At 35.9% G+C, this 11000-nt stretch overlaps 1 pseudogene across 1 annotated transcript; it reads left to right on the top strand.

The window, feature by feature from the left end:
- Nucleotides 1–10031: 10031 nt before the first annotated feature.
- LOC309831724 (low molecular weight phosphotyrosine protein phosphatase-like) lies at nucleotides 10032–10512 on the top strand (annotated as a pseudogene). The gene has a single exon. The product of its transcript is annotated as a low molecular weight phosphotyrosine protein phosphatase-like (transcript).
- The last annotated feature ends 488 nt before the right edge of the window (nucleotides 10513–11000 follow it).

Genomic DNA, 11000 nt, shown 5'->3' with positions numbered 1-11000 from the left:
CACTCCATTTCTTTCAGCATTGTTTTGTGGATTTCAGTACAGAGGACATTCACATATTTTATTAGATTTATTCCAGAGCATTTTGTTTTTATATTTTAAATGTAATGTTGTTTTAACTTGTTTCCTATTTGTACACAGTATATAGATATACCTTTGATTTTTGTAAATTGATCTCTTACCTATGAAATCTCTAAATTCATTCATTATTTCTTGTAGTTGCTTTGAGATTCCTTAGGAATGTCTACATAGATAATTACGTCCTCTGTGAATAGAGATTATTTTACATCTTCCATTACAATCTTTATGCTTTTTATTTCTTTCTCTTGCCTTATTGTACTGACTGGAACCTCTAAGACACTGTTAAAGTGGTGAGCATTAGCATTCTTGCTTTGCTACTCATGCTAGGGGAAAATTATAGAATTTTGCATCATTTAGTATAGTTAGATGTAGTTTATGATTTATAGGTGTTCTTTGTTGGACTGAGGAAGTTACCTTCTTGTAATTGCTCAACATTTTTATAATGAATGTGTGTTGAATTTTGCAATTTTTTTTTTTTTCAGACAACAGAATAAAGAACATTTATTCTCAAGCAGAAAAGCAAAGTCAGATAAAACTGCAGGGGGTTCCTAAGAACCTGTTATCTATGTTCAGGATCAAGAGAAACCTGAAGAGGGCCTCTGAAATTTACAATAGCTTAGGGGTGTTGGTGAAGAAGAGCCTGTCCCTTCTTGCAAAGGTGACAGGCCTGACATCATTCATGAGTCATTCATTCATGACTCAACCCTGATGTCATTTGTTCTTTTCAAACCTTCCCTTTGGATTTCTCCTCAGAATTATTTGTGTATAGTGTGTCTAAATTTTAAGAGCCACAGATTCTTTTCAGAATAACAACAGTAAGCAGGTATAAAAGTCTACGATTCCTCCTCTGCAACACCCCTCCAGTCCATTTCTTCTTCTTCTTTTTATTTTTTTCTTTTTTTGGCCATACCGCCTGGTATGTGGGATCTTAGTTCCCTGACCAGGGATCGAACCCATGCCCGCTGCAGTGGGAGCGTCGAGTCTTAACCACTGGACTGCCAGGGAATTCCCCATTTCTTCTTTTGTGTTCTCAGTACAACCAGTGACATCCTGGCACTTGCTGTGTGATGGGACTGATGCAATAATCTTCTAACTGGTTCCTCAGATGCTAGCCTTTTCCAGCTCCAATATATCCTGTATATCTCTGCTAGACCACTTTTCCCACAAATTTTTTTAATTGAGATAATTATATGGTGCTTCTCCTTCATTCTGTTAGCATGATTAATTAGACTGTTTGGTTTTCAAATGTCTGACCTGGCATTCCATGTACAAGCCTCACTTGGTCATGATGTATTAGCCTTTCTATATGTTATTGAATTTAGTTTGCTCATAGTATATCAATGATTTTGCATCTATGTTCTTTAGGAATGTTGGATAGCAATTTTCTTTTCTGGGTTTTTTGTTTTGTTTGTTTTGTTTTGTTTCATATTTTGGTTTTAGGGTTGTGCTGATCCCATAAAACAAGTAGGGAAGTGATTCTTCCTCCTCTGTTTTTCTGAAAAAGGTTGTATAAGATTGGGATTATTTCTTTTTCAGTTGATAGAATTCACCAATGAATCCATCTAGGTTTGAAGTTTTCTTAATGGGAAGATTTGTAATAACATATTCCATTTCTTTAGTATATACAGAGCTATTCCGATTTCTTATACTCTCTTGTGCCAATTTTGATATTTTATGTTTTTTCAAGGAATTTGTCAATTTTATCTATGCTGTTAAACTTCCTGGTAAAACACTGTTTGGAGTACTCTCTTTTTATCTGTTTGAAGTCTATAGAATCTGTAGGGATATCCCCTCTTTCATTCTTGATATTAGTACCTTAGTTATCTCTCTCTCTCCTCTCTTTCCCTCTCTTATTTATTTATTTGTTTGTTTATTTATTTATTTATTTAGCCCAGTCTTGCTAGGGGTTGATCAAGTTTTATTAAACTTTTCAAAGGGCCAACATTTTTCTTTGTTGATTTCTTTATTTTTATCTGTTTTCTATTGCGCTGATTTTTTTACCTTTCATTTTAAACTCTTCTTTTGATATAAGTATTCAAAGTCATAAATTTTCTTCAAAACACTGCTTTAGATGCATCCCAACAAATTTTTATATATTGTCTTTTCATTTTCATTTAGTTTAAAAATTGTCTAAAACCCCCTGTGATTTCTTCTTTGACCCATGGGTTATTAGAAGTATGTTGCTTAGTTTTAAAACATTTTGGAATTTTCTAAACCTCTCATTGTTACTGATTTTTAATGCAATTTCATGGTCATCAGAGAATATACCCTGTAAGACTTTAATCTTCTAAAATATATTGAGACTTGTTTGGTAGTTAAGGATAATCTGTTCTAATGAGCAATTTTTATCAATATATATGCACTTGAAAAAGAATGTGTATTCTTCAGTTGTTGGAGTTAATGCTCTATAAATAATAATAGACTCAAATGATTGGCAGTGTTGCTCAAGTCTTCTACATTCTGCCTGATTTTTTGCCTATTTGTTCTACTGAGAGATTGGTGTTTAAAAAAAACTCTAACCATGATTGTGAATTTTCCTAGCATCTTCTTTCTTCTCTGAGTTTTTGATTCATATATTTTGAAGCTCTTACGCACATACACAATTACAAATATTAAGTCTTCTTGTTGAATGGACCCTTTTATCATTATGACTTGTTCCTCTCTATCTCTGATAATACTCCTTGACTTGAAGTCACTTTGGCCTAATATGATCTTTATGGTTAATGTTTTAATGGTATATCTTCATCTATCCAAACGGGAAGAGGAAATAAAAGTGAGAAAAGTAAAAATGTTCAGCCTATCTAGTATTTATATCTAAAGTATCTCTCAGACAGCATATAATTGAGTCTTGCCTTTTTATCTAGTCTTACAACCTCTTTTCATTGGAATGTTAATCCACTTATACGTAATGCAATTATTGAAACAGTTGCACTTAGATCTAGTACTCTGATATTTTTTATTTGCACTGTTTTTTAGTCCTTTGCTATTTTTCTGCCTTCATTTAACTGATTTGAATATTTTTAGTATTCCATTTAAAATGTTTTATTGTCTAAGAAGCTATATCTCTTTGCATTATTTTTGGTGAATCTGTAGGGACTAAAATGTGCACCCTTAAATTTTCACAGTCTACATAGAGTTAATTTTGTATTACTTCATGTCAAATGTAAAAATATTATACTTCTATTTATACTCCCCACCTCAAACTTTGTGTTATTGTTGTCATATATGTTATACATACATACATTATAAACTTCACCATTCAGTGTTATAATTTTTGCCTTAAATAGTCATATGTCTTTTAAAGAAATTAAAAGAAGAAAAATTTTTAATATTTACCCACATATTTACTCTTTCTTGTGCCATTCAATTCCTTCTGTAGATCTGAGTTTCTAGATAGTCATTTCTCTTCAGACTGAAGAACTTGCTTATCATTTCTTGTAATGCAGGACTGCTGTGAGTAATTCAGTTTTATTTTAAGCCTGAAAATTTCTTAATTTTGCCTTCATTTTTAAAAAACATTTTCACTGGTCATAACACTGGATTGACAGAACATTTTCTCCTTAGTTTTCAGAACTTAAATATGCTGCTTCATTGTCTGTTGGCCACCATTGTTTCTGATAAGGAACAGTTATGTATATATCACTGTCAGCAGTTACATGCATCATTGTTCTCTATATGTAATGAGTCAATTTTTTCAAGTGACTTTCAAGATTTTCTCTGTATCTTTGGATTCCACCAGTTTGACTATGATATTCCTAGGTGTGGCATTATTTGCATTTATGCTTCTTGGGTTTTGCTAAAATTCTTGGATTTTAAGTTAATGTTTTTCACCAGTTTTGGAAAAATTTTAGGCATGATGTCTTCACATACTTTTTGTGTTCTCTCACTATTTTTTTTCATTCTAGTCTTACAGTTACATGCATTTTAGACTATAATCATACTTTACTTTATTGTGTTTTGCTTTATAATGCTTCACAGATATTGTATTTTTTATAAGTTGAAGGTTTGTGGCAACCCTGCATCTAGCAAGTCTATTGGTGCAAATTTTCCAACAGCATTTGCTTACTTCAGGTCTCTGCATTACATTTTTGTAATTCTCACAATATTTCAAATTTTTCATTATTATTATATATGTTATGGTGATCTTTGATGTTACTACTGTAATTATTTTGGGACACCACGAATTGCACCCACATACAATGGCAAATTTAACTGATAATTGTGTGTGTTCTGACTTCTCCACTGACTGGCCATTTCTCCATCTCTCTCTCTTTCCTTCAGCCTCCCTAATGTCAACAATATTGAAATTAGGCCGATTAATAACCCTACAATGGCCTCTAAGTGTTCAAGTGAAAAGAAGAGTTGCATGTCTCTTACTTTAAATCAAAAGCTAGAAATGATCAAGTTTAGTAAGGAAGGCATATTGAAAGTCAAGACAGGCTGAAAGCTAGGCTTCTTATACCAAAAAGTTAGCCAAGTTGTGGATGCAAAGGAAAAGTTCTTAAAGGAAATTAAAAGTGCTACTTCAGTGAACTCATGAATGATAAGAAAGTGAAACAGCCTTCTTGTTGATATGAAGAAAGTTTTAGCAGTCTGGATAGAAGATCAAACCCCCTTAAGACACAACAACCCCCTTAAGATGAAGTTGAATCCAGAGCAAGGCCCTAACTCTCTTCAAGTCTATGAAGGCTGAGAGAGGTGAGGAAGTTTGAAGCTAGCAGAGGTTGGTTCATGAGGTTTAAGCTATCTCTATAACATAAAAGTGCAAAGTGAAGAAGCTGATGTAGAATCTGTAGCAGGCTGTCCAGAAGATATAGCTAAGATAATTCATGAAGGTAGCTATATTAGACAACAGATTTTCAATGTAAACACAACAGCCTTCTACTGGAAGAACATGCCATCTGGGACTTTTATAGCTAGAGAGGAGAAGTCAATGCCTGGCTTCAAAGTTTCAAAGGACAGACTGACTGTCTTGTTAGGGGCTAATGCAGCTGGTGAATTTAAGTTGAAGCCAATTTACCATTCTGAAAATTCTAAGGCCCTTAACAATTGTGCTAACTTAACTCTGTTTGTGCTCTATAAATGGAACAATAAAGCCTGGATGACAGCACGTCTGGTTACTACATGGTTTGCTGAATATTTTAAGCCCACTACTGAAAACTACTGCTTAGAGAAAAAAATTCTCTTCAAAATATTACTGCTCATTGACAATGCACCAGGTCACCTGAGGGATCTGATGGAGATATACAATGAGATTAATGTTTTCATGCCTGCTAACACAACATCTATTCCTCAGCCCATGGATCAAAGAGTAATTTCAACTTTCAATTCTTATCATTTAAGCAATACATTTTGTAAGACCTGAGCTGTTTTTTTTCCTCTTAGTTTTTCTCCTGTTCTATTGACTTCTCTTCACATTCACTAATTTCCAATCTCATATTAAGCCCATTCAGTTCAAATTTTTCATTTCAAATACTGTATATTCAGTTTTATAGTTTCCATTTGGTCTTATTTTATAATTTCCATTTCTCTGCTGAGATTCTCCATCTGTTCATTCATTATGAAATATTTTTGTTCCAACCCATGAAAATATTTACAACAGCCTTAAAAAAAAACTTCTCCATTAATTCGAACATCTGAGTCATCTTGTGGTTGTTCTCTTTACTTTTTCTATCTTGTCTGTGGGTCACATTTTCCTGTTTCTTTACATTTCAATTCATACTGATCATTATGAATGATGCATTTTAATATCCTGGATCCTGTCAGTTTTTCCTACAGTGTTGATTTTTGTTCTAGTAGTCAGTTAACTTGATTGGATTCAAATTCCAAACTCTGGCTCTTCTGTAAGCAGCTGAAATTTCTACTCAGTTTTGCTTTCTGGCAAGTCTGCTGCATTCCACCATGTATGCATAGTTCAGGGACCAATCAAAGTGGGGTTTATCTGCTGGTTTGGGGGCCTCCACCTCAATTAGCTCCCTTTCCAGAAAGCCTTTTCCTCACTTATCTTCTACCTTGGCAATATCAAACTCCATTCTTTGACTCCTCAAGCCATTAAGACTGCAGATTTCTGCTTGAATTCCAGCCATTCCATGGCACTTTCAAAGAGAATGACCTCAGGCAGAAAATTCATAAATGTAAAACTCACCCAGAGCAGTTTCCCTTTTCAAGTGTCTATACTCCTGTTTCTGCCTGCTTTTGGTCACTCTCCAGTGCCTTCAACTAGATGTTTTTTACTTCACCAAGAATTTATTATTCTTCTCTGCATAATGGTTTGTCTAATACAAACTACTCTACCATTAACTGAAGTAACACCTCCTATTTATAGTTTATTAAGATAAAATAATACCTAACTCCAGCTTATTTGAATAGAAAACATAAAAAACAAAAACAAAAAAAACAGTTCCCAGGGACTTCCCAGGTGGTCCAGTGGTTAAGACTCCACGCATCCAATGCAGTGGGTGTGGGTTCCATCCCTGGTCAGGGAACTAAGATCCCACATGCCACGGGGCAACTAAGCCTGTGCACTGCAACTACTGAGCCCGCATGCTCTGGAGTCCATACGCCACAACTAAAGAAGCCCACATGCCACAATGAAGAGCCCATGCAGCCAAAATAAATAAACAGTTCCCTACTTTCTAGTGAACAAATGCTTAAAATATATGCATTTAACTCCCACAAATTCAAAGACAAAAAAAAAAAGGTAGTTCTTCTATTACATTTTAAAATTACCCTCTTCCCTTTAAAAATACACAGAAATTCTACTGCAATAACTTCTACTCTTACTTCACAGTCTTATTCTAACTTCCTAGTAGAGCCCTTCTTCTTGTTATACCTCAATAGCTAGAGAATATAAGAGGTTATCAATCATATCACTCTCTAGTTGCTGAAAAATATAGTTAGCTTCCTTATCATATATCAGTTATTACTTTTCAAGTTGGGGGGGGTGGTTACAGTAGACCTTATGGACAAGCTAACCCAACTTGATATTCACCCTCCTGCTCCATTCCATCTCTATCACAGAAGTTGAAAAAACTAAATACTCAGCTATAGTTCCCTTTGCTGCTAGAAGTGGGCATGTGACAAGTTTTGGCCAATGATAAATAAATGGAATTTTGCTAGATGACATCTAGGAAAGCATTTGTTTCCCTGATAGAAAGAAAAGATGTCATTAGCACAGCCCCTGCCCCTGTCTACCTATCTTTAAAGCAGTCACAATGCCAATGCCTGGAATTTGCAAGCATGAAAGAATGACTATAAGGATGGTTCTATCATTCAGTGCCATTGAACCAAAGCCAGAAGCCTCCCAACCCCAGAAATCCTCAGTAAGAGAAAGCTATTCATTTCCTTACGCAGAGCCAAAATTACTTCTAACTGCTATAGAAATCCATTTCCTTCATAGCACATTTATGCTAATTTATATCCCCAATGCCTGTTACAGTGCCTGGAACACAGAATTTACTGTCTTTGTTAAATTAATTAATATATGTCTATAATTTATAGTAATATTAAGATTTAAAACCAATTCAAATTTAAAATATAATCTTGGAAGTCAAAAAATTTTTCAAATTTGCATTTCTCCCAATACCTTCTAATGAGCTCTTTGTTGATGACAATCACATGTTCACATTACTATATCATCCTTCACAGAATGTTGACTTTGCGGTTGGTTTGGAATATTCTTTAAAAAGTCTCCCAAAATGTATAAAACATACCTGCAAATGTTAGATTCGAGGGCAAGTATTCCTGTATGAACCTTTCTTATGATTTTAATGTCCTTACTTAAATTTCTAACAATTCTTCATCTCATTTGTGAAGATTTAGTTCATCTCTATTAACCTCACCTTAGATACATTTTTTTTTAAGATTTTCAAAGACGTTTCTTACCATAGAACATTGTAATAATTATAAATTGCCAAAGCAAAACATTGCAATATCTAAAACTCTGAGATTTAGATTCTGTGATTTCGATTCTATTTTTCACTAGTTATGAAAAACTGCATTTAAAAATATTATATTGCTTAGAGAAATCTAAATCATTAAACTTTTGGAAAACATTAACTCCATGGAGAATAATCTGTTTATTTTCATTAATATGTTTCCATGCAGTTTATATGTTTAAAATAAAACTTTTCTAGTAGCATAATTTCTCATCCTGAATGTAAATATTCTCAAAGTAGAAGTAAGTGGTTGTTAACTTGCAGTATTATTCAGTAAATATTTTTGTTAAAACCCTCGGTATTTTAAATCACAGAAAGTAGTTATGGATGAACCATGTTTTGGTTGTTTAAAGAATCAAAGGGAACATAATGGAAAGTTTCTCTTGTTGCTGTGCTGCTCAGAACAAACTGATCTCATCCTGGTGAGGTTTTGTGATGTGATTGACACCAAGGCTTCCGTGTAAGGTATGAAGACAATGCATCAGCTCTGCCCAGAACACAAACATGTGGTTTATAAATCCTGAGAATGGCTTCAAAAGAAAACATGGAGACAACTGAGTCCAAGGGCTTCTGAAATGAAGGCACCCATGTATCGGAAAGCAACAAAATAGTTTCAAAAGTAAGTGAACACTTTCCTGGGATAGTGGAGTTCCCTAACTCCTTCCTAGGCTCTGAAGAAGTCAGGGAATTCTAAGGTTGAAGAAGTTCAATAACTTGGTTTTTAATCCTCAGCCCGTAGTAATAGACAACAGAGATATAGATAGATATAGTGTGAATATAGATATATAGATGTCTGTGGTTAAGATATATTAATCAAAGAATAATGTTTAGCCAAAAATCTCTAATTCCAACCTACGGCTATTCAATTTTATGCAAAGGGCCAGAGTTATTTCTTATTTAATAATTAAATATTCTAATGTATGTCCTTCTATCAGATGGACAACTTAGACACTAAGTAGAAAGTATTCCTTACTTCCATAAATGATTTTTTTAACTTATTTTTATTCTGTCTTATGAGTTTAATCTCACATGTCTGAAATAACAAGACTGGAGGTGGGCAGAGCTCAGAAGTCTGAGGTGCAGCATGGGTTCCTTTGAACAATAATTAATCTCTATTCCAAGTAATTTGCATCATTCTATTCTCCAAATTTCTAGGAAATATTTACCCACCAATTGCAAGCCACAAAACAATGCAAAAGCACAAAAGAACAAAGAAACAAAAAAGATATAAAACCTACCCTGAGGGCTTCCCTGGTGGCGCAGTGGTTGAGAGTCCGCCTGCCGATGCAGGGGACACGGGTTCGTGCCCCGGTCCGGGAAGATCCCACATGCCGCGGAGCGGCTGGGCCCGCGAGCCATGGCTGCTGAGCCTGCGCGTCCGGAGCCTGTGCTCTGCAACAGGAGAGGCCACAACAGTAAGAGGCCCGCATACAGCAAAATAAATAAATAAATAAATAAAACCTACCCTGACAATAGGAGACACTAGGAAACAGTCATACAATTTCTTGTCTTAAGAAAGTCTAAGAAATTTAAAGAAGAAAAGGTCGAGCAAAGTGAAAAGTATCCCATTTCAAGGAGAATCCAAAGAAAGCATCCATTACATGTAAACACTTTTATATTCTGATTTTTTTTTTTTTAAAAAAAAAGTAAGAGATTCTAGAGACATTATTTGGTAATGATTGTGGATCAAATTTCTGACTCGAAAGAGCTCCATTTTCTATATCTTAGCTAAACTTACAGATTTGGTCATTTGATGAATGAGGCCCTCAAATTATAAGATTTTCATGAACTGCAGAACTGTGTCTTTAACAAAAATACTACATAAGAAAAAAAAAGCTGAACTTAGGCACAACTCTCCTATTCTGAGATTTTGCTAACCTCTGATATACATAATAACTAAATTGGCTGGGAACTGAAGACTTGCTGTCCTTAATTTCACTTTTATGCAAAGGCGAGAATGTCATTCATTCAGGCATCAATCTTAATTAAGACTTCTTGGTGGGGGGGGGGGGGAAGATGGCCGAGCAGGTGACCAAGTCGGGGGTGTTCGTGTGTCTGGGTAACATCTGTCTATTACCCACTGCAGAAGCAGTCTTCAGGAAACTTGTAACTGATCAAAGCGTTTCAGATACTTGGAGGATGGACAGTGCAGCGACGTCCACGTATGAACTAGGAAACCCTCCTGATTATCGGGGGGCAGGCTTGCATGAAGAAGCATGGTACTCCCATGAGTCACGTTGCCCGGCAGGTTACCAAAGAAGACTTTGCCGCTGCTTTTGACTGTATACTACGTATGGATGAAAGCAACCGTAGAGATTTGAATAGAAAAAGTAACCAAGTTAAAAACTGCAGAGCGAAAATTGAACTACTTGTGAGCTACGAGCCACAAAAACAACTCATTTTTGAAGACTGCTATGACGGCAGTGACGTTCACTTTGAGACCATCTACCAGCAGTGCGTGCAGTGCTGCAGAGCTGCCCTGCAGAAGGTCCGCTGACCCGGGTCCAGTCCTGCGCGGCCCAAGCTCAACCCCAGAGCCCGGGGGCTCAGTCGAGTGTCACAGTGTCACCCTTCCCTAGCTCAAGGCCACAGCCTTTCTTCAGTTGACTCACGTTTCTTACCTTAAAAAATAATTGTAGATGGAAATCGGTTGTGTTTGGCGGAAGAATAAATAAAAATTTTTGATTCAGACAGTTTACGAGGTGAAGAAGAATCAGAAAGCAGTGCTCCCACTGTCCATTTTGGATGATGTGTGATGTTCGCCCGTCTGCTCAGGGTCAGGCAGTAGTCCGGGCAGAGTAAGTGCATAAGTAAGCAAGTTGCTTCCACTTGCGTCATCTGTTCATGGAAGAAGCTGGAGGCCCTGCAGCCATAGCAGCCTTGCCCCGCTACCTCCATCTTCAGCAGAGTGTGGGGTCTCCTCCTTGGGGCTGCAGCCCCAAGACAGGTCCCCATGGGGAGGACTAGATGAGCAACAGCTCTCCT

Source organism: Grampus griseus (assembly GCF_964374135.1).
Source record: "Grampus griseus genome assembly, chromosome: 13".
In the NCBI taxonomy this organism is placed as follows: domain Eukaryota; kingdom Metazoa; phylum Chordata; class Mammalia; order Artiodactyla; family Delphinidae; genus Grampus; species Grampus griseus.
Note: the sequence above shows the minus strand (reverse complement) of the source record. Positions and strands in the feature narration are given on the sequence as shown.